Here is a 17,534-nt window from a genome sequence, read left to right as displayed (position 1 = left end):
AACAATTGGCAAAAGAGACTTCTCCACGTTCCTTAAAACCGCAAAATATATATTTGAAAAATTATGAACATTGATTTTATTCTAAAAATAAACATTTACAATTTATATTCATTGCATTTTAAGTGATACTTTCCCAATACAAGAATGGATTGTCCTTTGGCAAGAGTGAAATTCATTGAAGAGTCTTATTTAAAACATATTACTATACAGAAAATGCAACAAATTGGCATCTGACATTATTTTTGAATTAGGGTTTGTTCTCAACTTCTGCACAAAATACTGGAAACGTTCCAGATAACTTAACTTTAAGGGGTGTGTGTGTGGGGAGGGGGTGGAGAAGAGAGAAACATACTGTCTGGTGAAAATTTCAAAGGCACATGAGAGAAATTAGCATATATTATTTATACTGTACCAGTGGCAATAATACTCTTTAAACACGTGTCAAGACCAATAAGAATGGAACTGCAATTGGACAGAAAAATGTTTCTAGAATTGTGAAGCATTTAACCCTGGTTGGATTTACTCCATTTTAAATCCATTGTAGCCAAGATGAAATTTCTTCATGAAAAGCTTTGTAATTTTTCTCTCATGCAATAGTTGGTCGAGTAGCCACGTAAACAAACAAAACAATCAACAGCACAACCACAGCTAATGTGGGAAACACTATGGTGGTGATTTGACTTCGAGCTTCTTGCATGGCTTGCCGCCGTTCCTTTTTGTCTTTTGAAGTTTCCTTTTTTGGTTTTCCTTTCAGCTGCCTCATTTTTTAAATATTGCAAAGTGATAAACAAGAGTTGCAACGTACAGTGCAAATAACACTCAAGCTAGGTGATTGTCTTGATTTGTACTGCAGATGCCGTCTTGAATGTGCTATTCTTTCATTTGATTCCTTCAGTTCTGTAAAACAAGTAATTACATATCTTAGAGAGTACTTTTTAATTAATCTATTACCGAACACTGAATTGTTAAATGGGAATTTTCCTAATTGAACCTATGAAAATCATCGCTATTGGGCAAAAAGTATTAAATATACACTGAGTATGGTAGCATAGTGGTTAAGATAATAGTTACACAATTGATTTGGACACAAGTACAATATCCCATTAAAGAAGCTAGGAATCTAAACAATCTGTAGAAAAAGGCATTAGTCACAGTTACTGAGCTGAGATTAAAATCCCACAAGATTCAATGTCCCTTAGAACTGGAAAATTTGTCAACCTTAACCTCAACCACATTTTACACATGTGTGACTTGAAGGACAGCGTAATCTGTGCAAACTCCTTTTTTAATGACCAAGTGCGAAAATAGGACTGCACGACCACACAAAATCTATTTGTCTGATGTTACCCTTCCCAGCTGAGCCCCAGAGGCAAGCCACTGATGGGTCATCCTCCACAGCAGCATCAAAAGGGTACTCTTGTTGCTGAAGGGAATGGCCACAAGAGAAACTTGCACTGACTGCCCACTTGCGTTACCTCTCCCATATATCTGAAGCCTTTACCTTGGATATGAGCACCTCAGTAAAAGTCTTACTTATGAAGCCCTCAGCTTCCCAGGTTATCCAGAGTACCTCCAGATGTAGCTCCAGTTCTTTGACCTGGTCTCCAGGATCTGCACACATGTATTTACCAGGGGAGACCATTAGGTTCCCTGACTTCCCACATATGCAGTACAATTGTTTCATGGTCAAGGTCACTTGGATCACATTTCTTCCCCATTCTGATGTTTGGTCTGAACAGTGGCTAGGCCTCTTGTGCATGTCTACATGTTTTTTTTTAAACTGAGTTCCCACCACAAGATTGGCTGCTTGAATATTTGCATTGACGAGTTGATGTACGTAATAAAGTGGACACTGAGCATTTCCAAGTCAGGATGGAGGGTGGCTTAGAAGGAAACTTCCAAGGGGAGGCGTTTTCCATGTTTTTACTGTACTTGTCCATCCAGCTGGTAGAGATGGTGGGTTTCAATAATAACCTATTGAAAATTGAAAAGCCTACATAGTGGATGTGGAGAGGATTTTTCCAATTGTGGAGGAGTCTAGGATCAGAGAGAACACCCTCAGAATAAAAGGATATCCCTTTAGGACAGAGAAGAGGAGAGGTTTAAGATATTACCAAAGATGTAACAGCTTACTGGTAAATCATAAGGCAAGAGATTCAACTGAAAACATTACTTAACACATCCTTTCTGAAGAAAAAAGGAGAGGTGGGTTTGAGGGATGAACCGAGCTGGGGCTTTACGAGGTGCAACATGTTCAAGCGACCGGGTTTGCAGAGTTCCATACGAGACCATAAGACACAGAGCAGAATTAGGCCATTCAGCCCATCCAGCCCATCCAATCTGCTCCGCTATTCCATCATGGCTGATCTCAGATCCCACTCAACCCTATATACCTGCCTTCTTACCATATCCTTTGAAACCCTGATCGAACAGGAAACGATCAACTTCCGCCTTAAATATATGCACGGACTTGGGCCTCCACTACAGTCTGTGGTAGAGTGTTCTACAGATTCACTACTCTCTGGCTAAAAAAAATTCCTCCTTACTTCTGTTGTAAAAGGTCACCTCTCAATTTTTAGGCTGTGCCCTCTATTTCTGGATACCCCCCACCATAGGAAACATCCTCTCCACATTCAGTAGGTTTCAATGAGATCCCCCCGCATTCTTCTAAATTCTAGTGAGTACAGGCCCAAAGCTGCCAAACGCTTGTCACATCTTAACCCCTTCATTCCCGGAATATGGGGCCCAAAACTGCTGATAATACTCCAAGTGCGGCCTGAATAGCATCTTGTAAAGGCTTAGTGCTAACTCCTTGCTTTTATTTTCTATTCCTTTGAAACAAAGGATAACATTGCATTTGCCTTATTTACCACAGTCTCAACCTGCAAGTTAACCTCTTGGGAGTCTTGCACGAGTTTTCCTAAATCCCTCTGCACCTCTGATGTTTGAACATTCTTCCCATTTAAATAATCTTCCACAATATTGCTCCTTTTACTAAAATGTGTCATCATACATTTCCCAATACTATCTGCTACTTTTTTGCCCATTTTCTAAGTTCTGCTGCAATCGCATGGCTTCCTCAGCACTACCTACCCCCACCTATCTTCTTATCATCTGCAAACTTTGTCAGAAAGTCAAAGCCATTATCCAAATCATTGACAAACAATGTGAAAAGTCGATCCCAATACTGACCTGAGGAATACCACTAATCACCGGCAGCCAACCAGAAAAGGCCCCGTTATTCCTACTCGCTGCCTCCTGTCTGTGAGCGATTCCTCTATCCATGCCAGTATCTTTCCTGTAATGCCATAGGATTTTATCTTAAGTTGCCTCATGTGCAGCACCTTATCAAGTGCCGTCTGAAAATCCAAGTAAATGACATGCACTGACTCTTATTCCACCCTGCTTGATACTTCCTCAAAGAACTCTCAGATTTGTCAGACAAGATTTCCCTTCACAGAAACCATGCTGCCTTTGACTTATTTTATCATTAGTCTCCAAGTACCCTGAAACTTCATCCTTAGTAACAGACTCAAACACTTTCCCAAGCACTTAAGTCAAGCTAACTGGCCTACATTTTCCTTTATTTTGCCTTCCTTCCTTCTTAAAGAGTGGAGTGACATTTGCAATCTTCCAGTCCTCCGGGACCATGCTAGAATCAAGTGATCAACAACCAATGTATCCGTTCATATCACTGCTGGAGATGGATGAGCAATTTGGAGAGGAGTTGATGCACATGAGTTTCAATGTCCGTTCACCCAACTCTGATGCAAGGTTCACTCCAAGCACTAAGCTGCTATGGTGAGATTGAGAACGGCTTTGGGCTGGGAGGCCCAGGTATAATGAGGTGCCAGATCCAGGTCCTGGAACGTGGCACTATCTGATGCTTGGACAATTTAACTGCTGGCACAGATAAAATGAAAGGCCGAACGTCAGGTATAGAGGTAAGGGTTGAGCTGATTTCGCTCACCCTCCTGCAAATGTTTATTCCCTTCTCTGTGGCGCCGAGGCTGTGGAGTGATCCGATTGCTGTGCATATCTGCCCAGCTAGTATAATGAACTGGGAACTGAAGCTTCGCTTGGGCCTACTCCAGCAGCGGATCTGGGATTCAGTCTGGTAAGGATGCTGCTGGCTTGCTTCGATTGTTTGCATGATGTACGTGCTTTTTCCCTTTCTCTCTTTCTCTGCTGAGTGGTTTTTGGTCTCTTTTTCTTGGGTTATTCAGGTCTCTTGCTTTGTGGCTGCCTGTAAGCAGACAAACTTCAAGGAGTATTCTTTACACGTTTTTTGAAAATAAAAATGTTTTGAATCTTTGAAATATGTGGAATTAATTGCCACAGACAGCTATGAAGGCCAGGTCATTGTGTTATTTAAAGCAGAGGTTGATAAATTCTTGATTCTTGGTTATAGGGAAAAGCCAGGAGAATGGGGTTGAGAGGGATAATAAATCTGCCATGATGGTATGGCAGAGCAGACTTCATAGGTCAAATGGCCAAATTCTACTCCAATGTCTTATGATCTTATTCCACTGCCCAAACTACCATCTCGCATAACTAATTCAAGGACTATGAGTGAACAAAATAAAATCTTACCTGTCCTTATATGTTTTTTGTAAAGGAGTTGTTCTCGCTCCCCATGCCTAGGTCACTAACTCTGCCTCTTCACATTACAACCTCCTGAGCCAAAACCTCAGCTCCACACCACCACTGACCTCCTCTTACACTGGCTGCTGACAATCAGCTGTTATTAACCAAGAATTTCCAGATATGCCCCTTTTTGGATGCTGATTACAAGTGCCAAGACCCAACTCATTTAAGTACTTGCAACACTCATTCAAAATTCAGTCTTCTGATTAACAAAACTAGTTTGTATATAGTTTGCTTTAAAGTCCACAAGGACAAAAGTATGCAGACATCCCACCTCTCCCGGAAGTTCCGGGAGTCTCCTGCATATTAATAGTGGCTCCCTGATGCCCACAAATTACATACAATATCACGGAAATCAATTTTTTTCAGAGCGAGCGAGCGAGAGAAAGCAAGACAGAGCGTGAGAGCGACCAAGAGACAGAGCGCGCGCAAGAGAGAGCGAGAGCAAGAGAGAGTGAGAGCAAGAGAGAAAGCGAGAGTGCGAGAGAGCACCATGGCAGAGTGTTCCAAAAAATATATAAAACGTACATCACCCCAGACTACTCTGAAGTGCACCCCTGCCTAATAGGGGTCAAAATAATGACAGTGTTGCTTGCTGCACTGTTTGCAACAGTAACTTTTCTATTGCCCATGGTGGGTTAAGACTGTAAAAGACATGTTGAGGTGAGTTTAACAGGTGTCATTCGTTCACTAGCATAGCTAATGTTATTTCAACTAGCTGGCTAGCTACTAAGGAGCTACTCTATTGCAGACGTCCCACCTCTCCCGGAAGTTCCGGGACTCTCCCGCAAATTGATGGTGCAACCTCCCTGAAATGAGTTTTTGCAGAGTGGGATGTCTGAGTATGATCTGAACTCTCCCCTTTTCCCACAAAAATCAACAAAACTGAAAATATCCAGGTGGGTAGTCATGGAAGTTGTTCATGATATTTTAAATTTTTATTATATTGAAAGAGAAGAAATTATCCATTTTGCCATGCAAGAACAGCAATACAAGGATGCACGGTCGCACAGTTATTATTGCTGCTGTCGGGCTCTGATCCCATGTGGAGTTTGCAAACTTGCTCCGCAACCACATGGTTTCCCACCCAGTGCATCAGTTTGCTCCCATGTGTGCAAGGTAGGTTAATTAGAGAGAGAGCTGAGGGAGAATATGATGCAGAATGCATAGGGAAATAAGTGGAGTGGGGAAGTGGAATAAGAGTCTTCCTCTACACGCTGGCATGGACTGATGGGTTGAGTGGCCTTCTATTTGGCAACAAGTAGGAAAATTAGTGATCATCAAAGCAAAGAACTCACTTAATTTCATTCTCAGAGGGATTGCAAATTAAGAGTGAAACCTACCGACATTCCCAGATGTACAATGCTAGTTATTCTGGCATATAACTGAGTATATGAAAACACAGGCCTGAGGAATCAGAATCAACTTGAAGGGGAAAAAAATCTGTTCTTTATCATATAAATAAGATTTCAAAGGACATTGGTAATGCAATTAGGGAGTTGAAGGAACACATTCACATAAAAGATCAATGTATTTCTAACACATTTAACAGTTCTCATTATATATACAATGTTGTTAAATGGTTGCAAATGGGCAACTAAATCAACAAAATAGGATTTTCATGACAATCTTGTTTAGCATTTTAGCACATGGTATAAAATCACAATTTGCATAATTTTATGGAACACAACCAGTGAAGTTGCCTGCTGCATTGAATTGAACCACAGGTTTGCAGAGGCAAAAAAATGTTTGTGTGACTAGTAGTAGAACGAAAAAGCTGCAGCATTTCCAACAGCTCACACTGAACCACTGAAATTATGATGCAGAAAAGTCATTCAGCTGAATAATGCTATTCTGTGGTTAATCCTCCATATCATATGACCATGGTAGATGGCACCAATTCTAACCTTGATTCATCCGTTGTGAAGGAAGCAATCTCGGGTATGAAATTTATCCTGTATTCAGTACTGAACAAAAGAAAACCAACACTGCAAAAAATCACACAAAATTGAGACATCTTGTTGCTTATTTTGCTGCCATCAATGGAAAAATGGCATAACTACATATATAGTACAAGCAAATTCAGACAAAAAGATGATTGGGTAAATATAATTGTTCAGAGTTTACTTTTGACTGTCTAATGAACCATTTTCATAGTTATGTCATTTTACAGCCCAGGTTATAAAACAGGTATTAAATTATATAACTGGAGTTAAAATTAAAACTAGACTGAAGAAATTAAGCCAGAACTAACTAGGAAGCAACAGTAGTTCCTGGCTAAAGAATCACACACATCTCTTCAATAATTTTTATATTGCTAATATATTACTTTCAGCTACTCACCCATTCTAAGCCTGTTGTTTATTCAGAACTCTCTCTTGGAGGTTTTTGGAGTTTTCTCTGTTTTCTTACTATGTTGTGTCACTCAAAATACACCAATTGCTACTTTAATTTGGACAACTCAGACATGCACATTTCAGAATACCTTCTCTATTCACCACAATAAATTTCTGAATCTAAAAGGGGCCGGTGCCTCCACTTCCACAAAAAAAGTGAAATTCAATGAATGTCCAAGATAATTTGCATGTTTACTGCATTTTACCTGTGCAAGATATTTTAAATTGTTGTTGATTTGGTTTATTTACACATTTAAATGATTTGTCAAAAAGCTCCCTCCAAATGTGAATGATGGTATAATTACAGTCGTCCTATAATATCGCTTCCTCCCTATGCGCTGTTCCTTATCGTGGCGGGGAAGTTTGTTTGCCATAATGATTCTGAGAGTTATACCAGCTGGGACTGCAGTCCCTGGTAGGTTCAACCTTGCTGGGCAGGTTCCAGGTGAAAGGCCAGACGAATACAGCACCTGGTCCTCCAGGTTGGGGGTTGGGCGTACGGCCAGCAACCCTACCCTGTAAAATCTTCACCGCTACAGGACCGAAAAAAAAGGCCTCATGTGCCACCTAGGCACTAAGAGTTCAGATGACGACGATAATATCACTTGGAAGGAACAACAATCAAACCACCATTTTCTTTCAATTTGGTCTGAGAGTGCTATTTTTGATGCTTTAAACAATAAAGGATTTTTACTAAGACTTTAAATCTGCTGCCATAACACAAAGCATTGTATAATGAAGGTTTGACATTATCATAATAGAAATTTTGTATAAATTACTTCAAATATTGTATCCAAGAGAGTGCATACAAACAGCATTGAATCCCAGGAAAAGTTTTCAGCTCGTCCCATATACCTGCATTCTGTCTGCACCTCTTAAATTATTTCTATACATAAACCTGTCCAAGTATTGCTTAAATGTTGTAATTGTACCTACCTCTCCTACTTCGTCTGGAAGCTCGTTCCATTTAGTTGGGTCTGAAACTTAACTGTGACACACATTTAACAGAGTAAACAAAAGCAAACCAGATTCATATAATTACTTAACTAGTAAGATTTAAACAATTTTCAGAGTCAGCCTTCCAAAATGCTATCTACTTATTACAAATTATGTATAATACCATTTTAAAAATACAATCATGGAGGGGGGGAAACCTACCAAATATTGAAAGAGTAGAAGAGGAGAGGATGTTTCCAATGGTGGCAGTCAAGGACCAGAGGGTACAACCTCAGAATAGAAGGATATTGCTTTATAACAGAGTTGAGGAATTTTAGACAAAATTCACTGCCACAGATGACTGTGGAGGCCAAGTCTTTGGGTATATTTAAAACGGAAGTTGATAGGTTCTTGATTAACAAGGGTGTCAAAGATCACTGGGAGAGGGCAGGAGAATGGGGCTGAGAGGGAAAATAAATTGGCCATGGTCAAAAGGCAGACATGCTCAATGGGCTGAAGGCCTAATTATGTGCCCATGCTTTATGGTATGAAATTGGACAATTTTGTCAGGATATTATTTGCCATGAAAGAACTGGAATATAGTTAATATGAATAGACTGTTAACATTACTTGATTTGGTATAACTATCAGATTAATTGTTGAATTTTTCACTCATTGATTATTATGACTCTTAAAATTGTAACATCTTAAAATAACTGAATGCTACAGGTTGCTGTTTGAAAAAGCATCCACTGCATAGAGGTTGAAGGTTACAATGTTCGCTATTAGTACGTACTTGGTATATTCAATAGTGAATTTGTCAGAACTCAGTTCAGTCAGTTGGGAATTGTGCAAAATATCATCCCCTTTCCTCCTCAATTTTACTTAATTAACAGTTTTCCTAAAGTTCTTAAGGTACAAATTTGATACCTGACATTCTTCCACAAGCTTGTTTCAACAGTGAAGGTGTCCTATACTTCAAACAAGTTTAGTTTTACTTATGCCTTGAATTTGGTAGCCTATACTCCCCATCCAGAACTACTACCTGAGGCATCCGTCAACTGAACTTAACACGTTCAGTTTGGGGCCAGTTCTTACTGGCCCAAACCATGTGAAACCAATCTTAGCAGCTGGGCTTCCAAAGGCAATAGGAATGTTCTATCCTTGACAGTGCTTAGAAGAGATAACTAAAAACAGTTAAATGGTGCAAATCATTAACATTTACAATTAAAATGCTTAACTAAAAATACAGTTTAAAGCATTTAACTAAACTAAAATGATTCGAAAAGAAACTTAAATTAATCTTTGCCTGTAGGGCAATTTTGGCAACACTGGCCTCCACTGTTAGACTGAAGATAGATGCACAGTGGAGAGTATCCTTACTGGTTGCATTATTGCCTAGGATGAAAACACCAATGCCCATTAATGGAAAGGCCTATATAAAAAAAGTAGTGTTCACACACTAGCCCAGGAAAAGCCCTCCCCACCATTGAGCTCATCTGCAAACAGCGCTGCCACAAGAAAGCAGTATCCATCATCAGAACCCCCACCATCCACCATGCTGTCTTCTCACTGCTGCCTTCAGGAAAGAGATACAACAGCCTTAGGTCCCACACCACCAAATTCAGGAACAATTATTACTCTTCAACCATCAGGCTCCTGAACCAGCATGGATAACTTCACTAATCTCAATAATGAACTGATTCCATAATCTATAGACTCACTTTCAAGGACTCTACAAATCATGATTTCAGTTTTTTTTTGTATTTGGGTGCCATGATAGCATAGCTGGGTGCCACAGCAGCGTAGCAATATTATTACAACTCAGGCGACAGAGTTTGGAGTTCAATCCCGGCATCCTCTGTAAGTGGTCTTTACGTCCTCCCCATGGAGTGCATGGGTTTTCCCCGGGTGCTCTGGTTTCCTCCCACAGTCCAAAGATGTACTGATAAGTAGGTCAATTGGTCAGTGTAAATCATCCAGAGCATAGGTTAGGGTTAAGTTGGGGGTTGCTGGGCAGTGGGGCTTGAAGGGCTGAAAGGGTCTATTCCTCACTGTATCTCTAAATAAATAAGACATTTGCCTTCTTTTATATATTTGTTGTCTGTCCGTCTGTGTGGTTTGTGTTCCTATCCACAAGAAAATGAATTTCAAGATTGTATATGGTGACATACAGCATATGTACTTTGATAATAAAGTTACTTCGAACTTTGAAGAGGTGCACCAAGCTAACTGCACTTGGAACCTTGTTACTTAGACCTGCATTTCCATGTTTGTCAGTAAAGCCAAGAAAGCCAGACTACCGTCAGAGAGAACCACTCCAATCTGATATATAACTGCCTTGCTAAGGAATGCCAGGATATGTTTCTGCACAAGCAAGCTTAATCATGAGAAAGAAACAAATTATTGTCTAGGATTTCCCAAACAAGCCAGGTAAAAACATTAGCAGAGCCAATGCACCATGCAACAACTAATTAAAGGACGCAAAAGCAAAGTCCTGGGAATAAGAGACTGCCAGGGAGAACAAAATTTCATATTTAATCATAAACAACTATCCACTCATGAAATGACAATGAACAGCTGTAGAAAGGATGTAATGTTCAGGAATACACTTTAAATATAGTCAGAGGTTTCTCCTCAGCTTTACATCCATTTTAGGGAGAGTGTACAACTGAATACCTATTACCTATTAAGAAATTTAGGTAATATCTCTGCACAAAGAATCATGATACATTCACAAATAAGTGATCTCCTTTTAAAAAGTCTAATGATGTACAATAAAAACACAAGTTTTTGACAAAGCAGTATACACCACAAATCCCACTGATCTATTTTCCACACAAACTCCCTCTACCCTGCCTACAACCAACTTGAGCACAATTATCCTCCTTTCTCGAGCTGCTCCAATCCAACAATACACAGCCACCTGCATCCTTTGCCCCTCCATCTTCAATCCATCCTAACTTCACACTCACTTTACCAACGCACGTTCCTCTGTCCTGATTAAGGGTTACTTTGCCCATTCACTGTTCAAACTCAGCAATTCAACCTGCTGAGTTTGATGCTCCAAATTTCAGCATCTGTAGTCTCTTGAATCCTCTCCACCTCAGACAAACCCCATCTCCCACACCAGCTTTCTATATATCACAGCTACTTATTTCATTAGGAGTCTGACGAGAGATTGTATGTTACTAAAGACTCCAGCAAATTACTTCAGATGTACCATTGGAGACCATTCTGACAGGCTGCATCAATGTCTGGTATGAAGGAGCCAATGCACAAGATTAGAAAAAGCTGCAGGAAGTTGTAAGCTCAACTGCCTCCATCATAGACACCAGTCTCCCAACAATCAAAGACATCCTCACAAAGCCATGCATCAAGAATGAAGCAACCATCATTAAGAATCTTTACCATCCAGGACATGCATCTTCTCATTATTGCCATCACAGTGAAGGTACAGGAGCCTGAAGACACATACTCAAGGTACAGCTTGTTCCCCTCTGAATGAACCAGTAACTCTTCATTCTCTTTTTGTACAACTTATATTTTTGTTTCTTTTTGTAACATAATCATTTTACATATAACACTGAACTGTTGCCACAGAAATCACAACATACAAGTGATACACTCCCTACTCACCCACTCCTAACTCTTCTGTCCACTCATTCAAGCCTCACTTCCCAATCTCTAACTCCATCCTGTACTGCTCCTCCCACCCACTCCTGCGCCCCACAACACTCTCCTTCAACCCCTAAACCACTCCCCCACCACTCTCCCTAAAACACACCCCATCTCCCCTAATCTCTCTAAACTGCGTGCCCTCCACAAACCTCTCCCTAAACCACATTCTTGTTCTTCCCTTCCCCCACCCTCCGCTAAACCTAACATTCAACCCCTAAACTCACCCTGTACCGCTCCCGCCTCCCCCACCCTCCCCTGTACCGCTCCCGCCTCCCCCACCCTCCCCTGTACCGCTCCCCCTCGCCCACCCTCCCCTGTACCGCTCCCCCCTCGCCCACCCTCCCCTGTACCGCTCCCCCCTCGCCCACCCTCCCCTGTACCGCAACCCCCTCGCCAACCCTCTCCTGAACCCCTCCCCCTTCGCCAACCCTCCCCTGAACCCCTCCCCCTTCGCCAACCCTCCCCTGAACCCCTCCCCCTTCGCCCACCCTCCCCTGAACCTCTCGCCCTCGCTCACCCTCCCCTGAACCTCTCCCCCTCGCCCACCCTCCCCTGTACCGCACCCCCCTCGCCCACCCTCCCCTGTACCGCACCCCCCTCGCCCACCCTCCCCTGTACCGCACCCCCCTCGCCCACCCTCCCCTGTACCGCACCCCCCTCGCCCACCCTCCCCTGTACCGCAACCCCCTCGCCCACCCTCCCCTGTACCGCAACCCCCTCGCCCACCCTCCCCTGTACCGCACCCCCCTCGCCCACCCTCCCCTGTACCGCAACCCCCTCGCCCACCCTCCCCTGTACCGCAACCCCCTCGCCCACCCTCCCCTGTACCGCAACCCCCTCGCCAACCCTCCCCTGTCGCCAACCCTCCCCTGAACCCCTCCCCCTTCGCCCACCCTCCCCTGAACCTCTCCCCCTCGCTCACCCTCCCTAAACCTTTCCCCCCTCGCTCACCCTCCCTAAACCTCTCCCCCTCGCTCACCCTCCCTAAACCTCCCCCCCTCGCTCACCCTCCCTAAACCTCTCCCCCTCGCTCACCCTCCCTAAACCTCTCCCCCTCGCTCACCCTCCCTAAACCTCTCCCCCTCGCTCACCCTCCCTAAACCTCTCCCCCTCGCTCACCCTCCCTAAACCTCCCCCTCGCTCACCCTCCCTAAACCTCCCCCTCGCTCACCCTCCCTAAACCTCCCCCTCGCTCACCCTCCCTAAACCTCTCCCCCTCGCTCACCCTCCCTAAACCTCCCCCTCGCTCACCCTCCCTAAACCTCTCCCCCTCGCTCACCCTCCCTAAACCTCCCCCTCGCTCACCCTCCCTAAACCTCCCCCTCGCTTAAACCTCTCCCCCTCGCTCACCCTCCCTAAACCTCCCCCTCGCTCACCCTCCCTAAACCTCTCTCTCTTTCAGCCACCCTCACTTAAACCGCTCTCGCTCTCCAGGTTCACCCACTCCTTGCCTTACCTTTACTCCATGTCCACCTTCCCCCACTACCTGTTCCTCACCAGCTCTCCTTCAACCACGCCACACAAAATCAAAGGCTTTTCCCTGAACTCTCTTCTAACTTTTGTTTCCTTCCTTTGTGAACTCACCGAGCCGACTCTAATTCAATGGGCTGCAAACAGCAGCTGTCCACCGGGACAAGTAGCTCTACGGCTGCCTCTCGCTAGGCTGAGCTCCACCGCCTCCCGCTCGACCTTTCACCCTGATTACGTGGCACTAGACCCGCGCTGCAAACAGCAGCGACCTGAGCGAAACCTGCGCCCTCTATGCGTCGGAGGACCCTCCCTCATTAGCCCATCTCCGACCTGGAACGCCCTCTCTTGGTGGAGGACCCGCTCAGCCCAGTCACTATCCCTCCTCTGGCTTGGGGACCGCATGCCTCAATCATTTTCTCCCACCTCCATCTGACGTACCGTCTATAAGACTCGTGCAATAAAACGTCCCGAAACCGCTGCTAAGAAGGTGGGCGGCCCCGAAGCTTAAGAGGCTAAAAGATATTTTGGTTTCCTTGTAGACCTCTTGTATTCCATACCTTCCCCGCAAGAGTGGACATGCCATTTTGTAGATATTCTATCCATTCGGGAGCCCGACCAGGCCGCAGAATTGTATCTCTACTGACGGGCGACCCTGGAAGCCCAAGTTGGCACAGTCACTCATTCTAAACAATTCGCACAGATATGGATAGAGAAATTCCCACAAGGTTCCTTATTATTTTGCTGAACACTAGTTCTTTCGCAGATGCAAAACTAAAATGAACACCAAACCTTAAAATTATTCTGTGTGAGGACAAGTAAACCTCATGTTGTTGACTTTTGTTTTTAAATAAAAGCACGGAATGGGTCCTTGCAGCCCTTTGAGCCACCAGAAAACCCTGGCAAACCTGTTAACCCTAGACTCGTTACAGGACAATATCCAATGACCTACTTGACATCTCTGTGGGAGCAAACCAGAGCACCCTGGGAAAACCCATGCACTCCACATGGAGCACATACTGACTCGTTAAAGAATGGCGGCAGAACTGAACTCCAAACTCTGAAATGCCACGAGCCGCAATAGTGTTGCACTAACTGCTACACTACTGTGGTGTGTGAAAAAGAGTTCTGCATATTTAATTATGTTGTAGTTTGACAGCAGTGATCATAATGCTACTGAGATTTGTTCTAGGATCCGCTGGGACACATAATCTGTCATCATCTGGGGTCATCAGGTGTTTTGAGTCTTTCAACATCAGACATCTTCATCCAGGTGATTCAACCATGATTGATCAGGCCCTGGCTTGTGTCCCAGCAGCATTGGTCCATGGATCATATCTCCTGATCCATAGCCATCTGGAGGCTCGCTCAGCGGCCTCTGTGACGGTCCTGGTGGCTCGTCTCTTCACAGTCCCCGTAATGCCAAGGAGAGAGTACGTTCTGCAGAGCGAGCAGTGAACAACACCTCTGCACCCCACCTCTACAGTCTCACATTGTGCCTTCACCTCTGTTTCTGGAACTGCTCTACCAGATCATCATATTTGGCTTTCTTACGCTCGTACGCCTCCTTAATTTGGTCAGTTCTATCATTACCATCTGCTTTGAGGTTTCTGACAGAATGACCATGTCAAGCCTCAGTGACACTGACGTGATGAAGTCAGGGAAACTTAATTGCTTGATTAAATATTTATAATTATTACTGTCAACAATTTTCAATATAAAGTGCATTGTGCTGAATAGCATGAAAACCAATACATAAACTGCAACAAAAGGAACTTTAAAATATCAACGTATTTTATAAATGCTGAACCTTCTAATAGGGCCTACTACTGCTATGTAAGAGAATAAGAGATCAAGGCTAAATATGCATCTTCATATGCATAAACACATGAGATTCTGCAGATGCTGGAAATCCAGAGTAACGGACGCAGTGTTGGAGGGACTCAGCAGGTTTGGCAGCATTTATAAATGAATAAACTGTCAACATTTTGGGCCAAGATGCTTCATCAGGTCTGAAAAGGAAGGGGGAAGATACCAGAATGTGAAGGTGAGGGGATGGGAAGGAAGGCAAGCTGGAAGGTGACAGATGAAGCCAGGTGGGTGGGGGAGAGGGGAGAAAAGGGAATAAGCTGGGAGGTGATGTGGAAGAGACAAAGGGCTGGGGAAGAAGGAATCTGATAGGAGAAGAGAGTGGATCATGGGAGAAAGGGAAGGACAAGGGGCACCGGGGGGAGGTGATAGGCAGGTGACCAGAAGAAGGTAGAGGCCAGTGCAGATCCATCTGTCACACCAATGGTCACAAGCCTCCAATCTATTAAACAAGACTGCTCTACATCCAATTCCTTCCACCAAGCCAGTTTTCTATCCAATTGCCTAGCTCACCCTGGACCCCATGTGATCTAAATTTCATCCAGATATTCCCGATAATGAAGCTACATGGCAACCAAAATTTCCCTGTACACAGTTTTTAAAAAATCTCCTAGCTCACCTCTTGATCTCCTGGACATGAACCCAAGCCCTTTTGTAGACAAGAAAGAATGGAATCGTGCAATGATAGCAAAATTGCTGCCTCACAGTTCCAGCAGCCCAGGTTCAATCATGACCTTTGGTCCTATCTGAGTGGAATTTGCATGTTCTCCCTCTATTCATATGACTTTCTGCTGAGTGCTTTGTTTCCACTCACACCCTCAATATGCCTGGGTTGGTAACCTAATGGCCACTGTAATCTACCCTTAAATTCTACGTGAGTGCTGGACTCTGGGAAGAGCTGATGGAAAGTGGGGAGAATGAAACGTAATTGGTGCAGGTGGGTGCTCGCTGGTCAGTACTAACTCAGTACTGGGTTAGATTGATCTCAGAGTAGGTTAAAAGGTCAGCACACCATCGTGGGCCAAAGAGCCTGTACTGTGCTGTAATATTCTACGAGCTATAAAACATGGAAACTGGCCCCTCAGCCCATGATGATGTACCGACCTTTTAACCTACTCTAACCCTTCCCTCCTACATAACATTACATTCTTCTATCATCCATGTGCATATCTAAGAGCTTCTTAAATGCCCTTGATGCATCTGCCTGTACCACCACCCCCAATAGCCAATCCACGCACCAACCACTCTCCGTGTAAAAATCCTACCTCTCTCATTCCCCCCTACACTTTCTATAGTTTTTCCCCCTTGTATTAGCCATTTCCACCCTGGGAAAAAGTCCTTAGCTATCCATTCTTTCTATGACTCTTATCACCAGAGGGTGGTTGTGGGGATAAGTTCCTACTACCTATAAAGTGTTCCAAATGGCATGCATCTCTAACAGCCTCTGACAACCAAGTCCAACTCTCGGCCTTCACGTGTGGCTTAGCTACTTGGCCTGGCAGAACTGTTTCTACTGATAAGAGAACGGGCAAAGGCAGACCACTGGTGCCTCAAAACCAGTTGCTTCAGGCAGGTGGGGCTCATCAACCTTTGATGGCTGCCCGCCTAGGAAAAGGAAAACCCTGATTGAAAACCCTGATTTTAAACCTCCTCTGCCTTTTGGCCATACCCACCCATGGGAAAGGCTTTGGGAGTAAACCCTGCGGAAGAAATCCGGAGTCGGGGTCCCTAAGGCAGTTTGATATTGTTTACAACTTCACTCTGGCAACCTCTGCGATGACACCAGTGCCAAGCTGTATTGGTGCTTGCCCTTTCCTTGGACTACATCAGCGACGTGGAGAGGGGGAACCCGCTGCATGGGCAACAGCTGGTTCTTCAAATCTTCCCACCCAGGCTTGCACCCTGGAGAGAACACAGTCCACCGGAGGCACAAACCCATGATCCCCTGGGATTGATGGCTGCCTGCTGATTATCATCTTCTACACCTCTATCACCTCCCATCCTCCTTCTCTCCAAAGAGAAAAGCCCTAGCTCGCTTGAACTATCTTCATTTGACATGCAGCATCCTGGTAAATCTCCTCTGCACCTTTTGTAAAGCCTCCATATCCTTCCTATAATGAGGTGACTAGAATTGAACACAATATTTCATGTGAGGTCTAACCAGGGTTTTATCGAGCAACAATATTAACTCATGGCTTTTGAACTGATTCCCCAAACCAAAGAAGGCCTACACATCATGTGTCTTCTTAACAACCCTATCAACTTGCATGATAACTTTGGGGGATTTATGGACATGGATCCCAGGATCCCTCTGTTCTACTAGACTGTCACAAATTCTGCCATTAACCCTGTATTCTGTCTTCAAATTCGACCTTCCAAAGTGTACCACATCACACTTTTCTGAATTGAACTCATCTGCCACTTCTCAGCCCAGTTCTATGTCCCATTAAACCTGCAACACCCCTCCACACTACCCACAACTCCACCAACCTTTCTGTCATTTGAAAACATACTAACCCACCCTTCCACTTACTTATC

The 17,534-nt window shown here is 44.0% G+C and overlaps 1 long non-coding RNA gene across 1 annotated transcript; it reads right to left on the bottom strand.

The window, feature by feature from the left end:
- Positions 1 to 759: 759 nt before the first annotated feature.
- On the bottom strand, positions 760 to 13,362 carry LOC134349483 (uncharacterized). The gene is made up of 3 exons (XR_010018692.1): positions 13,245 to 13,362; positions 7,980 to 8,031; positions 760 to 897 (listed from the first exon to the last, which is right to left on the bottom strand). It is a non-coding gene; the product is annotated as an uncharacterized LOC134349483 (long non-coding RNA).
- Between the last annotated feature and the right edge of the window lie 4,172 nt (positions 13,363 to 17,534).

The sequence above is a fragment of the Mobula hypostoma genome, chromosome 7 (assembly GCF_963921235.1).
Source record: "Mobula hypostoma chromosome 7, sMobHyp1.1, whole genome shotgun sequence".
In the NCBI taxonomy this organism is placed as follows: domain Eukaryota; kingdom Metazoa; phylum Chordata; class Chondrichthyes; order Myliobatiformes; family Myliobatidae; genus Mobula; species Mobula hypostoma.
This window is presented reverse-complemented; position numbering and strand designations above follow the sequence as displayed.